Raw genomic sequence first — 10,442 nt, 5'->3', positions numbered from 1 at the left:
GTTTGTGTCGCATGCTAGTTCAGATTTTTGCTATATGTGTATGATTGCTTGAGTATGTTGTGGTTAGATTTTCCCCTCGTCTGAATGTTGCTTGCTTTGTGCATTGTGGGATTTTGAGTGATGGGAGTTAGCCATTAAGTGGATACACCACGTCACATGTGATCAGGGTTGAATAATCTCAGAGTGCTGGACTTGGCCCTATTGCGCAGCTCTCGTTTGAGTCTAACCGTTGTAGGGACGAGTCTTTTACTCGAAGGATTATCTGAGCCTCGTCACATGTGATGGTATCCAGGTGATGGCTAATTGGCATCGCGAGGAAGCCTTCAGTAGCTGAGGACTGGTTTGAGTTGAGTCAGAGGTTTCCCTAGGGTCAGCCTAGGATGAGGTAGTGTTGGAAGCAAAAGTAGTAGAAAGGGACCTGGTGGAGTCAAGGCAGTTCTTGAGGAAAGTACGGATAGATGTGGAAGGTAGTATGGGCCTGTACTACTGAAAGCAGAGGATCCGTACTCGATTTGGGAAGGGCCGAGACAAGACCGGGAACCTGGTAGTGCGTGTGTTTGGCCTCGCAGCGGTGATCAGTATTCTGATAGTGGTTGTGTTATATTTTCAGCATGGTGACGTTGCGGGAGAGACCAGTGGGCGGGTCAGGATCCGGTTCGGGATCAGGTTCGGGCGCGGGATCCGAACCAGTTTATGATGGGTTGCGCGAGTTCATCGCATCTGAGATTACGAGAAGCATCCTTGAGGCAACCCCGGTCATTTTCGGGTCGATCAAGGAGGGGATCATTGAGCTGATGGAGGATCGCCTCCGAGCTTTCAGGAGTGATTTGGCGTCTGGCCAGGCAAGTACGCACACGCTGTCCTTCAAGGACTTCAGAGGGTGTGGTGCGCCAGATTTTCACGGGGTGAAGAACCCCATTGTTGCCAGGAGATGGATCGCAGACATTGAGTCTGCACAGTTGACGAGCTTCTACCCGGATGGGTCGAAGGTCCGCTTTGCGGCGGCATGTTTGAGAGACAGAGCTAGAGATCGGTGGGAGTCAGTTGGGGACTCATTGGGAGCCTCGGTCGTCGAGGCTATGACCTGGTCAGACTTCGTGACCAGGTTTAGGGCGGAGTTTGCACCGGCAGTGGAGCTTCAGCAGCTGGCTAGAGAATTCCTAGACATGAGACAGACGACAGAGTCGGTGGCGGAGATTACCGCCAAGTTTCGGGAGAGGGCCCTATTAGTTCCTCAGTATGCAGGGGATGATGAGATGCAGAGGACCCGCTATCATGACATGTTGAGAGCGGAGATTCGGGAGCATGTCAGCTTCTCGGCATGCCCGACCCTGGACTCTATGATTGCCAGAGCTAGGGAGAGGGAGATCGATCTAGAGCACATTGCGAAGAGGAATTCAGATCAGACATTCACTTTGGAGGGTTCCGGGAAGAGACCTAAGACTTCAGATCAGCGATTAGTGGGTCGGCAGGGCCGAAGTCAGTGCAGCACGTGCGGGAAACCGCACGAGGGAGTGTGTCATTCCAGGGGTTCCGGCAGCTACAAGTGTGGCAGTGATGGTCACGTCAGCAGGGACTGCCCACGGGGGGCAAGCCCATTATGTTTTCACTGCAATCAGGTGGGCCACAAGAGGACCGACTGCCCGACGATGAGGGGAGGAGCAGGGAGTGCGCCTGCCCCAACGACTATGAGGATTACGGATGAGCGAGAAGGTAGTGCCATGCAGTGACAGATGCGGAAGATCTGGATTACAGAAAGGAATGTTGCAGGTACGTATCTATGGCTATTTTCATTCCTATGTGAATTAGGGAAGTTTTTACCCTGGACTCAGGCAATTTTATGTATGATTTGTCTCTCTGCTTGTATTTGGATTGTATTTTGGAATTGCCATATGCCAATTGCATACCAGGAGCTATTAGTAGCTAGTGTAGATCATCTTTCACTTCGGGTTCGAAGTGTTCAGTATCATCTCGGTTACGGTTGAAAATGATTCGGGAAGTGGTCAGCCACCATCATCGGGGTTTGATGGTTTTAATCTGGGCGTTCGGGATGGCTTTCGGAAGCACCAAGGAAAGTGGCTTATCACCAAGGAGTTTGTGCCCAGTTATTCGGACTGTAAGGACAGTAGTCAGAGCTTAGAGGATTTTTTTTAGCATCAGGGATGCGGGCGGTGTTCATCTAGTATTCGGTAATCATACGGTAGTTGGAGTGGGCTAGAGACGGATCGCTAGCAGGGATAGGGCGATGGTGGTTATCATGCCTATCGTGTAAGGAAGGAAGGAATGGAAATCTTCGGGTTTTCGCAGGCAGTAAAGACTTAGCTGAGGCTAAGTGGGGGAGAAACAATCAGGTTATGGGAGTAGAAGGGGTCTTGAAACTGGGATAAGTTCGCTCTCTTGTTAGTAAGAAAGACGGCTCAGGTGACTGTATGATTGGAGGATAGTGTAAATTGGAAGTTTGGAAAACTTGCCAACTGTGAGACCTCATTCTCGAAATTTCTGGTCGCGGATTTCATAGGAATCGGTTGGGAGTTCCATTTGGGACATGAGTACCACTTGGGAGTACTCGGTGGTGCTGTATGATCAACTATGGGTTAGTCGTAGCATCCGTTAGCAGCTAGACGGTGTGGGAAGGTGTTGTCAGACTACCGGATGGCCGTAGCATTCACCAGTGGCTAGATAGTAAGGGAAGTATAGTAAGACTACGGTGTGGCCCGTAGCATTAGATTAGTAAGACTGCGGTGTGGCCTGTAGCATTAGATTAGTAAGACTGCGGTGAGGTCCGTAGCATTAGATTAGTAAGACTGCGGTGTGGTCCGTAGCATTAGATTGGTAAGACTGCGGTGTGGTCCGTAGCATTAGATTAGCAAGACTGCGGTATGGCCCGCAGCAATCGTATGTGAGTATGGTTAGGCTACGGTGTGGCCCGTAGCACTGGTTTAGCAAGATTGCGGGGCGGACCGTAACTTTGGTTGGCTGGCAGCGTGGAAATGTTGTAAGACTACGGGGTGGCCCGTAGCATTCATCGGTCCCTACTCGTTAGAGTGAATGTGTCAGGTGTATGATTTAGTGGCAGAGTGGATTGAGCGATTATTGGTAAAGTTTCTTCGAAATTCGCTGGGAGTGACTAGGAGTTGAGTTGGGGCTAGCGACCGGTGGGAGCCGGTAATCCAGATATTGGTAGATTGGTAGGGACCAAGGTGATCTCAATTCATCCGGAAGGCAGATAAGGAATAGTAGAAATTTCCAGCCAGTAGCAGTGCTGGTAAGCAGTCTATGGTGAAATTCAGATAGTTGGTCGAGGGGTGCTCGGCACCAAGTTCTGGCAGAGAGGAGTGTCAGTGATTACAGACGGTGATGACCCGTTTTGGGAATAGCGGGGGTGATGAAGTTGGTGAAGGATAGGACCTTCACAGTGTCAGAGGAAATAGTTAGATATGGAGCTTTGCCTCAGGAAGGCAAGAAATTTGCCCACGGAAAGAAGGGGTGAACCCCTATAGGTTCAGTGCAGTACTCGGTGAGTACCAGAAGGATTATCGGTTGAGTAAGTTGTGTTTCTGAGTTGTTCAGGGTCAGGTTTGACGCGAGGTTTAACCGCGAGGTTTACGTTAGTCAGAATGACCAGGTGGAAGACCAGCGAAGGTAGGCAGCTGGTGTTGGGATAATTGGTGGGTATTGAAGTCGGATCGCAGGAAGTGGGCCATGGCAAACTTCGAGGACGAAGTTTAATTTAAGTGGGGGAGAGTTGTAACACCCAAAGTTTTGAAGACCAAGAAAGGAAAGAAAACACTAAGTTTAGGGGTCGACTCGGCGAGTCCACGGAGGGACTCGGCGAGTCCGAGCGGGATCCAGGCAGAGGAGTAAGTGACCGACTCCGCGAGTAGGCCAAGGTGACGCGGCGAGTCTGGTCTGTGCGTGGAAAACCCTAAATTCGGGACTTAGAGCCTATATAAACGTCTTAATCTTCTTCCTAGGGTTCCCTTACTGCCTCTTCAGCCCTGGATACCAAACCCTAGCCGTCATAACCTTTGATTGAGCCATTTGTTGCCTTGGAAGGTGCATTAAAGCTTGGAGAAGGAAGAAGGAACTTGGAGGAGCAAGAAGGGACTATAGATCCGGAGTTTGTGGAGCCTTTCTGAGATATTGAAGGTAATAAGTCGTCCCTCTCTCCTTTAGGTCTTCCATGGTTGTGAGATTTGGGGCTTTTAATCCATGGTTGACACCCATTCGAGTTAGAAGCCGGATCTGGAGTTGCTACTTCAGATCCAAGTGTGTTATGGACTAGAGAAGCTTAAAGTATCAGCCCTTGAGTCAATGTTGAATCCCCTTGGCCTTAAACCCTAGTTTATGGTGTATTTTGCTTAGATCTCTTTCTCTACACGTAAAGTTTGCAACTTTACGTGAGGAATAGGCTTGGGAAGGGTAGATCTACAGATTTGAGTCCCTGCATGACTCAAAAGTCCTTTGCATGTATGAAGGACTTGATGGACTCGGCGAGTCCTTTGAGTGGACTCGGCGAGTAGCTTGAAGATGAGGAGGAACTCGACGAGTGGGATGAACAGCTCGTCGAGTCGGATGAAGTTGGGCATGAAATCGGCGAGTTGGATGAAGATTGTCTTGGACTCGGCGAGTCAAGTCGCGAAACCCCAAACCCTTCGAGCTTAGACTCGAATCAGTGAGTCGATTAGAGACTTGGTGAGTTGGACAGGTCAGGACTCGGAAATCGGTAGACTCGGCGAGTCATGGACTGACTCGGCGAGTAGAGTCACGAGTGGAAGGACTCTGGACTTATGAACTCGGCGAGTCAGTAGGGTGACTCGACGAGTAGGGTTGACCTGGAAGGTTGAATTTGACCAGGACTTTGACTTTGACCTGAGTTGACTTGGTTATCTTTCGGGGGTCAGTTAGACTCAGTGTTGCTTTGATATTGGTAGCTCGGGTAGCTAGTGGAGCAGGAGTTTAGAGAGTTGTCGGTCAGCAACCAGAGGATTATCAGCAGAGTTCAGCAGTGCGAGGTGAGTCTCCTCACTGTTTGTATGGGTCTAAGGCACCAATGCCGGCCCATTTAGAATATGCATGAAAGACCAGGGGGCGGCTCCTGGCACACAGTATGTTATTATGTATGGTAGGAAGACCCGGGGGTTAGCCCTAGGCAATATGCATGAAAGACCAGGGGCGCGGCTCCTGGCACACAGTATGTTATTATGTATGGTAGGAAGACCCGGGGGTTAGCCCTAGGCAATATGCATGAAAGACTAGGGGGCGGCTCCTGGCATACAATATGTTATTATGGATGATAGGAAGACCCGGGGGTTAGCCCTAGGCAATATGTATGAAAGACCGGGAGGTGGCTCCTAGCGCATTGTATGCTATATATATGAAAGACCAGGAGGTGGCTTCTGGCACATTGTATGCTGTTTAGCTAAGTAGAGTAGTATGTACGGTTGTCTTTGTGATACTTGCATAGAAGACCAGGGGGTGGCCCTTGGCACACGTCTGTAAGACCAGGGGGTGGCCCTTGGCACTTGTCTGTAAGACCCAGGAAGCGGCCCAGGCTTGACCAGGAAGACCACGTGCGGCCCGTGGCATAATGGCAAGACTATGTTTGGCACATAGCACCTTACTTGATTATGGATAAGTCGGTTATGTATGGTTCTTGGCTATGAATGGTTTGTATGGTATGTGGTATCTGGGGAACTCACTAAGCTTCGTGCTTACGGCTTTCAGTTTTGGTTTCAGGTACTTCCGGTAGGGGATGATGGAGCTCGGGATGATCGCATGACACACACCATAGATTAGTCAGCCTGGGAATGTTTTACTCTGATAATGAACATGTGTTTTGAAAACTAATACTCTGTTTATGTTTTGAAATGATGAGTTTACTTTAAGTGATACTTTATTAAAAGAAATTTTTAGTCTTGAATTTTGGGATGTTACAGACTTAATGGATTAAGTTGAAAAGATGCGCTTTTGGGTCCCTTTGAGTCTTAAAGACTAGATCTTGTTTGTTGGGACCATTGTAACAGATAAAGTTGGAAACTTTATCCATTATGGAGCTATTATGAACCATAAAAATATAACCTTGAGTGTTGTATGTAACCCATGCATGTGTTAGATGGTCTTATTGGGTTAAGAACATAGGCTTATGGACATTAAGCATTTAATAGCCATGCAAAGTCATAAAGTTGGAAACTTTATGACTTAGGACATCATTTTGGGCTTGGATCTAAGTTTTAGACTGAAGGGCTTAATGGAATAAGCTCTTAATAGAGTTTTGGAACTGGGCTGAAGGTACGTTGCGCTTACGCGGTCAGTGCCCCGCTTTTTTGTCAACATCAGAGTACGCTAGGCGTACTCTCTTGGTATACAGGGCGTACTCCGCTAGGAAGGGATATTGACTTTTGAGACCTTAACTGTTGACTTTGACTTTGACCAGGGTTGACCAAGTTTGACCTAGGGGTATTTTGGGTATTTTGGATTGTGTTTGAGAATTGGTCATTTGGATGGATAGGTAACGTTTAGAGCTGAGACTCGGAGTTGGGACCTCATTAGCTATTGTTCAGATTGAGATATGAGTTTTCCTCACTGTACTTACAGGTCGAAGGCACCAGGCCCGGTCCATTGGATTGATATCTTGGTTTACTGTATGTTGCTATGATGTAGTGATCTTTTAGATCTTTATCCTGGTATATAGGATGTTGTTATGATGTAGTGATATGTTAGATTTATATCGTGGTATATAGGATGTTAGCATGCAGTAGTGATCTGTAGATCTGCATGTTTGTTTGTTGATTGGTTATATGTTTATCTATTATGTATATGTCGACATGTTATAGTTGGTTAGGTTGAGGTGGTCTTGCTTTGTGCTTAAGGCCAAGATACTCGGGGCGGTCCGGATAGGTTGTAGGCCCTGCAAGGCGGTCCAGTCAGGCAGAAGGCCCGATGAGAGATCCAGATAGGTTGTAGGCCCAACGAGGCGGTCCATACATGTCGAAGGCTTGGGAGCAGTCCAGATAGGTCGTAGGCCTTGCGAGGCGGTCCAGTCATGCTAAAGGCTCATTTATGCATGTTGTTGTTTGTTATGTTTATGTGGTGGTGCTTTGGGGGAAACTCACTAAGCGTTGGCTTACAGTTTTTGGGTTATGGTTTCAGGTACTTCCGAGGATCATGGGAAGGCGAAGACGTGACCATACACATCCTGATTTTATGTGGTTGATCTTAGGAAACTCTGATTTTAAATAATATTTTGGAAACAATGGTTTTGTAAACACTTTTAATAGTAATTGGGTTGTTTTGAAAAGTTTAAATTGGTTGTGATTTTTGAGGCATTACAAAAGAAAGCCAAAATATATCTTAAACGCTCCTGAAAGTTAGCTTTAAGAACCGTAACTCACCCTTGGAAATCGACACCCGATCAAATTAAAGGAGAAGAGTTGAAAGCATTTTTATATAAGTTGTTAGGTTGAATAAAAATCTGAAGCTTAAAGAGGAATGTTATGAATAACTCGATTAATTGGATAAAGCATTTTAGAGCTTGCTTGTACCATATTTTGAGCCAAGATCCCCCAAACATGCTAGCCATTGGACTAACGAGGGCATCACGACACGAGCCCCACTAACAAAATCTCACTGGAGCTTTTATGTTTCCAATTCCACATATTTAGCCCTCGAGATCAAGCATCTTGTTGTATTAGCTTGTTCCACTTCTCACATATTTAGCCCTCGAGATCAGCTAGCTTGTACCAAAGTCTCGTTCAACTCTTTTGCGATATTAACAAACCTCATTTCATCATTTTTTGAATACGCCACATGTCCGCACCTCATATAACCCATCAATCTATCGAATGCCTTATAATGTAAGCCAAGTACATAAAAGATGGTTATCAAACTTAGAGTTATGATCACTAATTATATGAAATACTTTAGGATGTGTAAGGTTCTCTCTTAAAGTCCAAAAATGACACGAAGTCCGCTTATTCACCTACGTAATGAGACTGCCTTCCATATATTGTTGGTAGTTGGAGGTGTCTTCACTAATTGAGAAAGATTTGCACATTTTGTTTAACAATATTTCTAGGCATCTCATCTTGAATTTCATTCTGCCCGTGGATATTACTATATTGGCCCGCAGCACCATCTTAGAACTTGAGGATCTCATCATCAATACATTGTACAAATGTAGGCCCGAAATTTATGATATTGTTGATCATGCCGCCATATGGATAAACAAGATTAATTAATAGCATGAAGTCGAAGATGGTTGAGGAGAAGAATTTTGTGAACTGGTTGTTCTTGCTTTTAGGAAAGATGCTTGGATTGTAACATCCCCCTAGACTTGGCAATGGGGCGGGTTTGGAGTGAGTCAACCTTGATCCAAACCCTTTTAACAAATTCAAAAACCCGATCCAAACCCGCTCCGTAACCCGCAAGATTTTGAATAATCAAACTCATAACCTTATCCACCGAATCAGCAGATATCCAAACCCGTCCCGTAACCTGTAGGTTTTTTGAATAATCAAACACATTTTACTTAAATCGTAAAATCATATTTGTTAAATAAAACAAATGCTTATTTAGAAAACACATTATGTACTCGAAAACTTTCGATTGGAATTAAAATCATTATTGTAGTTACTTCCAATTGGTTTTGACCCTCGATTGCATTGATAGAGAATAACAATTACAAACTTTCTTCTAGTTGATAAATGAATTTATTGATTTATAAATGAAATTGGTGATTACAAGATGTAATATAAATGAAATGACATCATGATTCTTGGGAGAAGACTGAAAGTCTAGAATTTGAGTCCCCGAGTCCTATGTATAAATAGTTTAGTCTTTGGCCTTTTCTCTTTGGACTTTCGATTGGAATTTAAAGTAAATTTTAGGCAATATAAAATATAAATGTATAATTCTAAAATTTATATGAGGGTTATAAATGGAGCGGATCGGTGATGATCCATACTCGGCCCTTTTAATAAAAGGGTTAGCAGGTACGGGTCGTTAACGGGTAAATGAATCAAAAACTATGCTCCAAACCCGTATAATTGTTAAGGGTTTGGATCAGATCAAGGTCAAAACCCGCTCCATTGCCAGGCCTACATCCCCCTCTAGCACGTATCAGAATATTATCCGCTTTGGGCTCCCGACACGAAAACTTCCCAGCGGATCACCCATCCCTAGATTGCTCTCGCCCAGGCATGTTTAATTGCAGAGTTCTTATGGGATCTGCTGCCCTCATGACTTTAACACGCATTGTGATAGAGAAGGTATCCACACCCTTTTAAGGAATGTTTCGTTCTCCTTCTCATAATATATGATAATTTATCAATTTTAGGTAATTAACTTTTAACCTATAACATACCGAAACATTCACAGTTGAAACACATTTCTAGTCGATTTTCCATTACTGGGCAAAGCTTTACTCACCACCTTCTAGAACTTATATCCTTGTTGACCAATTTGACCATTTTTTCAGGAAAATTTAGGTTTATAATATAGAGAAGAATAATAGCAACACATAAGAATTCACCTTTTAGAAATTGATGGTTTACCTTAGCATTGTTGCTCCAGTACTAATGGAAAGATGCAACTCTTCCTTTAATAGCTTTTTGGTTGGAGTAATGTAGTTAAGTAATTAAACATTAAAAAGGAAACATATCAGTGAGCTTCAAAATCCCTAAATGATACCAACTATCTAACTAGGCAACATATGTCAAACATTCTCATAGATCAAAAAGGTAACATACATTTGTTAGATCAAATACATTAATTGACTGTAATCTCCTATTCTAATTGAAATGATTTTCCTCATTGGCTACTCCTATAATGTATAGTTTTTTCTCATATTCAACATACAAATATATGTTTTTTCAAAAATACTTTTGCAATTGGAATACAAATGATTTCTAAATGCTACCTTAGAAAAGAAAGTGTCAAAATCACTCTATACTAGCTAGATACACTTACTTTTTACTTTTTATTCAAGGATGAGGTAACCTATCACCATGAAACAATCCGGACATTCAAGAAACTTTAGGTTGAAAGCCCAAATGAGAGATGAAGTTTTTCTTCGTTACGGATGACACTTTCAGCCATGTCCATAAATGCCTTATCAGAGGGGTACAAAACACCAGATTCATTAATATCATAAGATGAATATTCAAAGCATACAAAATACAACATGATGACCTTCAAACTTATTTATAAAAAAAAAAAAAAAAAAAAAAAAAAAAAAAAAAAAACATCAAGGATAAAAAAAAGTCTTACAACGCAATTTTCTAATCACAGAAATAATTACATCATTACAAGTCATATGAAGTCAACTAAGAACATTAAAACGTCTGTAAATAAACTATGGGGTGTGGGAACTTTACTTTAAATCAGAACGTGCAAGACACAAGTTTACCTTAATCGAAAAATGGTAAACAAATGTTTATCAC

This window comes from Lactuca serriola, chromosome 5, assembly GCF_051521515.1.
Source record: "Lactuca serriola cultivar US96UC23 chromosome 5, Lser_US96UC23_V15, whole genome shotgun sequence".
Classification (NCBI taxonomy): domain Eukaryota; kingdom Viridiplantae; phylum Streptophyta; class Magnoliopsida; order Asterales; family Asteraceae; genus Lactuca; species Lactuca serriola.
Note: the sequence above shows the minus strand (reverse complement) of the source record.